At 33.5% G+C, this 9,544-nt stretch overlaps 1 protein-coding gene across 3 annotated transcripts in view; it reads left to right on the forward strand.

Annotated features, from left to right (window-relative positions):
* The window catches only part of LOC106882999 (uncharacterized), a 230,679-nt gene that overhangs the window by 96,913 nt on the left and 124,222 nt on the right, over positions 1–9,544 (forward strand). The window contains exon 1 of one of the 3 annotated variants that reach the window (XM_089354483.1): positions 8,145–8,344. The exons of the other annotated variants lie outside the window; for them this stretch is intronic. The gene's annotated coding sequence lies outside the window, so the exon portion shown is untranslated. Of the gene's footprint in view, positions 1–8,144; positions 8,345–9,544 lie in introns of those variants that run through there. 3 annotated transcript variants of the gene reach the window in all.

The raw sequence follows: 9,544 nt of genomic DNA on the forward strand, positions 1-9,544 counted from the left end.
TGAACCCGGAACCATGTGGTTGGTAAGCAAGCTACTTACCACACAGCCACTCCTGCGCCTAACCAACATTACATGAACAGATCTTTTAGGTTTTAGAATAATGACTCTTAGGTAAACAAGTAACCCACGCCTCTTGACTTTCTGTATAGCAGTCTGTTCACACGCTCTCTCTCGCTCTCTCTCGCTCTCTCTCTCTCTCTCTCTCTCTCTAGCTCTCTCTAGCTCTCTCTCTCTCTCTCTTTCTCTCTTTCTCTTTCTCTCTCTTTCTTTCCTTCTTTCTTTCTTCCTGTTCTTCGATTATTCCTGCTTTCTTCCAATATCTCCCTCACGCATGAACTCCTTCGTATCTCTGATTACCTTATCTAACACTTATGAAAACACTCCCGTGTAGTTGTGTATGTGTGTGCTTTGCGTGCGCGTGTGTGTTTTGTGGGGGCGTGTCTGTGATTTGTGTGTGTGCATGTGTGTGCGTTTTGTGTGTGTTTCTGTATGTGTGTATGCGTGTGTTTCTGCATGCGCGTGTGTGCATGTGTGCGTGTGAACATATATGTATGAATATATAGAAATACACACACACACACACACATATATATATATTATCCTTATTTTTACTTTTATTACTCTTGCTTTGTCTTCTATTACTTTTATTTTTCACCTTTTATCTTTTCTTTCTATCTTATACACGCTAGTTAAATATAAACTCAATCCAATCTATTTAACATTCACTGTATGCTGAATAGTGGTACAGTATGGGCAGATTTTTGAAATCCAACGAACCTTTATACAAACATAACTTTTTAAAGGGATGTGATAAACCTATTATAATGGGTAATACTAAGTGTTCTTTTTCGTTTGTGGAGTAATCTTTGGACTAACAATGTGTGCGGCTGAAGATAGCTTTAAACCATCTTCTATATCAATAATATACCTATGCTGATGTAATAACAGATTGTTTATGAAGCTTGAAACACGTACCGCGATATCCTTTGTGTTCTGTTTGATATATTCTCTCACCTCTGCCACTATCTGGCATATACAGGTGCTTACACTTATCAAGTATTACCTCTAAACTTACAGTACCTACGTGATTCACGTTGTCCTTTTGATTGGATTTTACATACCCACGGCAACCTTTAATACTTGATGAATAAACAATGAAACAAGGGATTAACACCAATTTCTCTCCCAAAGACATCCCACTACACACCGAAGACACATATATGGCGTCTATTATCCATAGGACTACGGATTTCCTTAGAAGGATTAGATGGGTCGCTTACCACTTTGATAATAGGGAAAAACATAGCTCAAACAGTAACCAGGATGACATGGTATATAAAAAAGTTTTCAAAAGTAGAAGAAACCCTCCACCGAACTATGCATTAGAGAATTTCGAGAAAGACATCCTTGAATTTACTGGAAAAATCAAATTTAGAAAGCATAACACCTTTATGAACAACCACTTGAGGAATTTAAAGTAGTTTATATACTCACTTAAAAATGAAGAAAGTCTAATTATACCTGCCGACAAAACCGGTAATTGGTATAGATTAGACTATAATACTTATAAACCACTCATAATGAAGGAGCTACATAAGAAATATAAGGTTACTTCAATAGAAAACCTGAACAAAATCAACTACAAAATCAAAGAAGTAATGGCCAAGCTGGATCTACTGGAAAGGACTGAACCTCTCATCCCTCAGGAACCGCGATTAATATTAAAGACCACAAAAAAGGATTCCTGGAAAACATAGCAGTGAGGCAAATATGCCCAACCAAGTCGGATATAGGCAGGCTTAGTAAGACCATTCTGGACTCAGTAATTCCCCGGATTAAGCCTCACATTCCGCTCAACATATGGGTTAACACTGATGATGTTTTAAGTTGGTTCAAGTCTATTACTTGTAGGAACAATTACTCATTTATACAATTCGACATATCGAATTACTACGCAAGTATTTCTCCAATTTTATTGAATAAGTCCCTAATATATGCTCGTAACCTTGCACTTATAGATAGAGAAAAAATTGACATCATACTCTTAGCTAGGAAGACAATAATTGAATTCGAGGGTAAGCTTTGGACTAGGTCGGATACCCCTGATAACTTCGATGTGGCTATGGGCTCGAGCGACTAAGTTCAGGTGACTGACTTAGTCGGGGCCTTTCTACTTAAGAGGCTATTCTCGGGGGGGGGGGAGGGGTCTATACAGAGATGACGCCCTATTCATATACCCTACCAATAGCAAAAGTACCTTAGAAAGAAAATCATTTAAACTGAAACTTGAATTCATGACCAACACTAAGTTAGTTAATTTTTTAGATGCTACATTAGACATAGATAAAGGCCTTCACTACCTTTATAGAAAGCCAGAAGAAACCACAAGTTATTGGCACATTATCTAATCACCCGCCCTGTATAATTAATACCACAATCCAGGCTGTTTCCGATAGACTACCTAAGTTATCCTCAAACGAAAATATTTTTAGTGATCATGCTCATCATTATAATTAAACCCTCTCAAACGCTGGGTACTCCCAGAAAATCTCCTTTGTTAAAAACTTAAAGGATAAACCACTCAAAGCATTCATCATTAGTAAAGCTCCGTCATATAAACAAATTAGAGGTTCTAGAGTTGGTTCTTTGAACGGAGGTAAAGTAAATAGGTCTAATAAAAGCACAGATACAACCAGCATAAATACAAATGGGGTTAAGATATAAAAAAAACATAAAGAAAGAAATCACACCGATAAAAATTCAGTTAGGGAAAATCCTACCGATAGGCGTAATATTAACAATAAAAGAATTCCTAAACGTAAGAGCTGTAAATTACGCAACTATATATGATATAACATACCATATAATGTAGCAGTTACAGGAAAATTATGCAAGAAAATATTTTCAATTATATCCAATAACTTTCCACCCACTCATAAATATAGCAGTATTCTTTCCACTAAAACTATTAGAATCTCATATTCGATTCTCCCCAATATGAAATGCCTCATATCTAAACATAATAAAACCAGAATAAAAAAAAGCTAGATTAAGAGCAAACAATAATAATCACCCTAACCCCAATAATCCAAGAACTAATAATGATAGTATCCAAATTAATATCAATAAACAAGTTATTAATCCGACACCTATGGTCTATAACCACCTGGTTAGCAGCGTAGATGCAACTGGTAGCAGATCATTAAATAATGATTTTAGTATTAACAGCAACAGTGTCCATATTAATAATAGTAACAATACCTATAATAATAATAACAGGAAGAGTAATTACTATAGTAATGATCCTGATAGTAATAACATTGTTTGTAATGGTAGTAATTATAGTAATTGTAATGATAGTGTAGCAAACTCATGAGAGGCGGAGAGAGAACATAGGTTCGTTTGCCCGAACAGGAGAAATTGTTGATTTCTCATTGGTTTAAAATTACTGCCCATATACGAATTCTAAACTCTCATTAAAGAAATCTTTCACGAAGTACGGTTCATAGAATTCGTGTATGAGCAGTTATAAAAACCCTGATTTTTTGGGAAATTATTCAGTGATCGTTGGCTGTCCCTCAAATTCATGACACTCAATCTCTGGTGTTCGTTGGTTGTTACTCAATGCCACGGCACTCATTCTTTCGAGTATCGGCTAATCTTCATGCCATGTTTATTACTCAAATCCAACAAGATTGAATTGTTGTGAACGTTAGTATAGATTTTAAGTTATAATAACTATAACAAAATGTTTACTTTCCATTGTAATATTAATACTAATATACGTAAATGAAATAATTTAGAAATAATTTTCTTTTACTTCGCGTTCTTTCAACTTGTTAAATTTATTTTTGTATTTATGAAACTGTATTTTTTTATGTAACGGTTAAAAGAATACGAATCCATATCTTCAACATACATGCACGCATTAAACGCACGTTCAGCGTCTTGATGTGTATAATTCATCATAACATTTACTCAGCCTGAATCAAGAGTTATGGATGTTGATAAATACTTATAATTAAGTTATAAGTGACGAGTTTACCATCATAGCTTCTTACTTAAGGAATAATATTATTTATTACATCTTACAAATCAAAAGCATTATAAATAAGATACAGTATTCGCCTCCGTCCGTCACATAAAAATAGCAACAGTGTTAGGCCCAATAACCCTATCCCAATATCGAATTACAGTATACTAGATGAACCACTAAACCCAGACACAACACAGATAATTGGCGCACCCTATAGTACTGCTGCGTTGAATGACGCTACTGCTACTCCTAATAGAATAACCCGTTCCACCTCAAACAGTAATTACGACAATAATTATGCTAGTCACAATACCAATATAATTGATAATAATGTTGATACGGCTAATAGATCTAGCACCAGTATTGACGACAGAAAGAACAGAGTTAGTAATAACAATAATAGTAACGACAGTGTAGGCGTAGATTCTAACTACCCTAGAAGTAACCAAGATAAGAATTCTATCAACATTTACCCTCCACGTGCAAGTATCAGACGGCCTGGCAATTATAAATTTGGGTGCAATTGTGTAACAACAACAACATGTCCTTTGCGTGGAAACTGCCTAGCAAAGAACATAGTCTACTCTTGTGAAATAATTACGGAAGCGAATACTCTCACCTACCCTGGTTGCTCATCCTTCTGGAAATCTAGGTTCTATAATCATAGGTCATCATTTAGACTCAAACATAAGGCTAATAGCACTTCCTTATCACGTAGGATATGGGAACTTAAAGACGAAAATATTAACTATATATATATAAACAAATAATAAATGAGTATACGCATATATACGTACAGGTATGTGTATACCTACGTCTACCTGTATATATAGGTGCATATCTGGGTACAGGACATTGCAAACAAAACGTAGACAAGAAAATAATAATAACCAGAGTACAGAAAACACACAAGCCACATAGAGAACATTTTCCTTCATCAGCTACCCCCGTTTTAACACCGGCTATATATGCGTATACATATAGATGTGTGATGTTTGATATTTGTATAAATGTATTTTAGATATGATAAAAACACCATATTATACACGAAAATACAAAGATGCACTTATGTAGTGCGCGCAAGCATACATGCCCAAACACGCACCACGCAGTGAAGCACAAACAGATACATACATACATACACGCACACACACACATATATATATATTTATATATATATATATATATATATATATATATATATATATATATATATATATATATATATATATATATGTATGTATATATATATATATATATATATATATATATATATATATATATATATATATATATACACGCACATGCACATACACACACACTCACACGCACGCACGTGTACATATGTATGTGAATATGTTTTAATAGCAAATACTGATGATGTATTTATCGACCATTGGAGAAGTAAATCTGTAATGTAATCTGCCATGGGATGGTCACCGAAACAAGTGTAAAAATGCAATAAATAAATAACTTCATAAAATACTGAAATACTCTTCAGACAGTGTATGTATGTATGTATGTATGTATGTATGTATGTATGTATGTATGTATGTATGTATCGTCAGCCAGAAGTAGCCGGAAGACTATCCAAATCTGCTGACTATGTTTATGTTTGTAGCGAAAATTATTTCCTGGCCGGCGCTTATTTCTTCCAACTGATAAAAAGAAAAACATCAGCTGCATCGGAGTCTATCCAATTGGACATTCACAAAGCGAACTGAGTGGAATTAGTTTTTTGTTGGTTAGTGTTCGGGGAAGAATTCCCTTATCGCATTGATGTTGCCCGTGCTGTAGGTGGTGGCTACATTGAACACTTGTAAGACAAGAATAAAAGTTTATTGTGAGTAAATACTTGGGACTTAGCTGGAGTTTTCATCGCTTTTCCTTATTAAGATATTGCGTAATGAAATCGGTTCATTGTTTTGAATAACCCTGTATAGTATGAAGTAGATAAGCAAATGTATTTCAAATAAAAGAATATTGGGTGGTGTCCTAGTGTATTTTAAAATTTGGGATGAAATGTCTTTGATCTTTGGTCAGTGAGGATTGACTTAAGACTAAACAGCCACAACAATACAATTTTCAATAACAATATAACCACCACACCACTAACAATACGCGTCCACTATCACAAACATCTTTATCAATGCAACCTACATCATCACTACTGTCGACTACTAACTTTTGAATTCAACTAGCTACAGCAGATATCAACATGTACACCAACACAAATGTGCATGATTGCTTGTGTGTGTGTGTGTGTGTGTGTGTGTGTGTGTGTGTGTGTGTGTGTGTGTGTGTGTGTGGTTGTGTGGGAGGTGCGTGCGTGTGAGTGTGTTTATGTCTTAAGTTAGAAGGTACAAGGGGCGAATTGCTATAAAATCTGGTGTCTTTTCAGCTAACTGTAATCATATAGTACTTTCTCTTTCTCAGTCCTTCCCCTTTTCTTCTCATTTTCATCATTGCATCAATATGAATAGGACAATTTTCCGCTCTCACAAACCAGATCTTTGCTGGGACAATTTTTTTTTACCACATATTTATTGTGGATAGTTACTCGCCGCTGCTGTTGGAGTTGTCTTTAATTTAAGATGTCTGGAAAGAAAGTATCCTGTAGACCTGAAGTTAGTTGTACCAAAATGAACCATAAAAGAGTTACAGCGGATATTAAAAGTGATATTTTTAAAAGATTGATGCGAAGTTATATTATTAAAATATTAAATCTTACATTGTTTACAGTGGGAACAATACGTAACAACAGGGATAAAATTACATCAGGTGCTCAAGAAGCTGCTCCGTTAACTGTCCGAACTTTATTGTTCCATATATTAATGTAGTGCTTAAAATGGAACAACTCTTGAGTATATGAACCGAGGATCAGAATAGGCTAATTTACAGATAAACACGGTAATAATTCAAAAAGGAGCAATGAAAATTTGCAGAAAATAGAAGGGGAAACTTCTAATGAAAGCCCTTTTTGGCTAGTAAAGGCAAGTTTGAAAGGCTTAAGAAATACATGAATTAACACAACGTAAAATTAACTGGTGAAACTGCGAGTGCTGATACAGTGGCTGCTACAAATTATCCTGGGAAGCTGAAGAAAATAATAGCTGAACAGGGATACACACTAGAGCAAGTATACAATGCTATGAGACTGCGCTTTTCTGTAAGTACATGCCTGCTAGAACTTTTATTTCTCGAGAAAGAAAAACCAACACTATGATTTAAAGCTTCCAAAACTAGTCTGACGCTTCTTTTGGGAGGAAACGCTGCTGGCATATGAAATTAAAGTCCCTATGTGTGTGTCAATTCGAAAATCTAAGGGCTTTCAAGGGTTACACGAAGTGTACTCTACCTCTGATTTGGTGTTCAAATAAGAAAGTATAGATGGTTAAGAACCTTTTCAAAGGGTTGTTTACAAACGTTGTTTGTCCTGCGGTGGAAAAGTACGTTGCCAGACATACTATGTCCAACAAAGCATAGCTTCTTTTAGACAATATACCCGGCCATCTAACTGACATTTAGATGACCTTTCTGATAATGTGAGAGTCGAATGTATCCCCAAGAAAGCCGCTTTTTTGCTCCAGCCAATGGATCAAAGTGTGACAGCTAACTTCAAGTCATATTATATAACTTTCAAAGAACTTATGAAAGTAACTGGAAGGAGGATAAACCTACAGTTAGAGATTTTTAAAAGAAATTGAACGCATTGGATGCTGTAGGTAACATAACTGAGTCATATAAAGTTAAACCGTCAACCTTGAATAATGCTTGAAAAAGTATATGGCCAGATTGTATCCGTGACATTACAAATTTTCCTCAAGTAGAAAGTCTACACTAAATTTGAAAATATATTGTGACACTTACAAAGGACATAGGAGTTAAACAAGTTATACAAGGTGATGTTATTGAGTTGTAAATGTGTCAGAGAGAAAGTTAGGAGGAGCTGATATTGTTAGAAAAAGAACAAGCTTCTACACCACTTAACCAGACAATAAAATTTATTGTTAAAGCGTTGACACTTATAGAGGGAGGTCTGCAGGATTTTGTTGATAATGATACTAATCGTGAACATAGTATAAAAATTACAAGTGAAGTTTAGAATGAACTAACTTCCTATATTGAGCTGTACAAAGGGATGTTGCATCGTAAACAACAAACAACTGTGGATAAGAGGTTCACTTCTCAATCTCATGTTCATGAGATAGTAAATATTGAACCATAAGATAGTAAATATTGTCTCTATTCCTCCTAATAACGCTCATTCCGCCACCTCACCCCAAAGAGTAGTCAACATCTTTTGAGGTAACTTCTTTGTTTTGTTATTTATCTATACTCTATCGTGTTTGTTTAGAAATAGTTATTTTCATGCATAAAGATGATCGAGTTGCTTGTTCTCTGTTGTTTTTCTGCGCTTTTTTTAAATTGAAACTATCAGTAGGAATGCAATCTCACTTGATGATAAGAAAATCAATGGGGAAAATTAATTTCGCATTACAGAATTTCGTCTTACGGCCGGATTTTCAAGAACACATTGCTTCTGTAAAGCGTGGAATTCCTATATACATGATAGATAGAAACAATGGATTATTTTAAATATACATGTGTGTGCATGCGTGTGTTTGTGTATGTGTGTGTATGTGTGTGTGTGTGTGCATAGCTATATATATATCCAAACCCCTTCTGTTAAAGAACGAAGATAATTATTTCAAACTACATATATATATATATATATATATATATATATATATATATATATATAATGATAATAATATTAGGGATAAAAATCCAAATTTACAGGTAAATTTATCAAAAATTATATTAAGTTTCACAGTATATAATATATAGATATATAATTTAGAAAGTTCATGAACTCATCCATGAAAATCTACAGTCACATATAGAAAAAATTAATAATTAAATACACTAAAAGAACTATAATAAAATACAAAGTAATGATCATTAAAATAATAAAACGACTACACGTGTTTCAAAACCAAAATATAATCAAATCGATTAAATCGATCGAAAATCAATTCTATTCAAAAACATATCTAATTTTGAGGTCAACATTCAACAACAATAATAATAAAATGAATGTATATATATCAATCAACAATCAATAACAAATGAATTTATATGAAAATACTTATTATATCAAGAAAGAAAGATGTTTAACAATATTATTAAAAATAAATGTAATACTTATCTTATCGAAGTTTTAGGTTAAACTAAAATTATAAACGTGACATTATTAACTTTACATTTATTAGAATATAAACTAACAGAAATATTAAATGAATTAATATAAAAATATTTATTTCACCAATAAATAAAAGAAAAGCATTTGACAATATTATCAAAATAAATACAAAGCTTATCTTAACGAATCTTTCGTTTAAAATACAAATTAAACGTTATACTATAAACTTTGCGTTTTACTAGAATATAAACTAACAATACATGAACTTATCTAAAAATAGTTATTTTACCAATAAATCAAAG

This window comes from Octopus bimaculoides, chromosome 6 (assembly GCF_046866305.1).
Source record: "Octopus bimaculoides isolate indiv1 chromosome 6, ASM4686630v1, whole genome shotgun sequence".
NCBI classification, from domain to species: domain Eukaryota; kingdom Metazoa; phylum Mollusca; class Cephalopoda; order Octopoda; family Octopodidae; genus Octopus; species Octopus bimaculoides.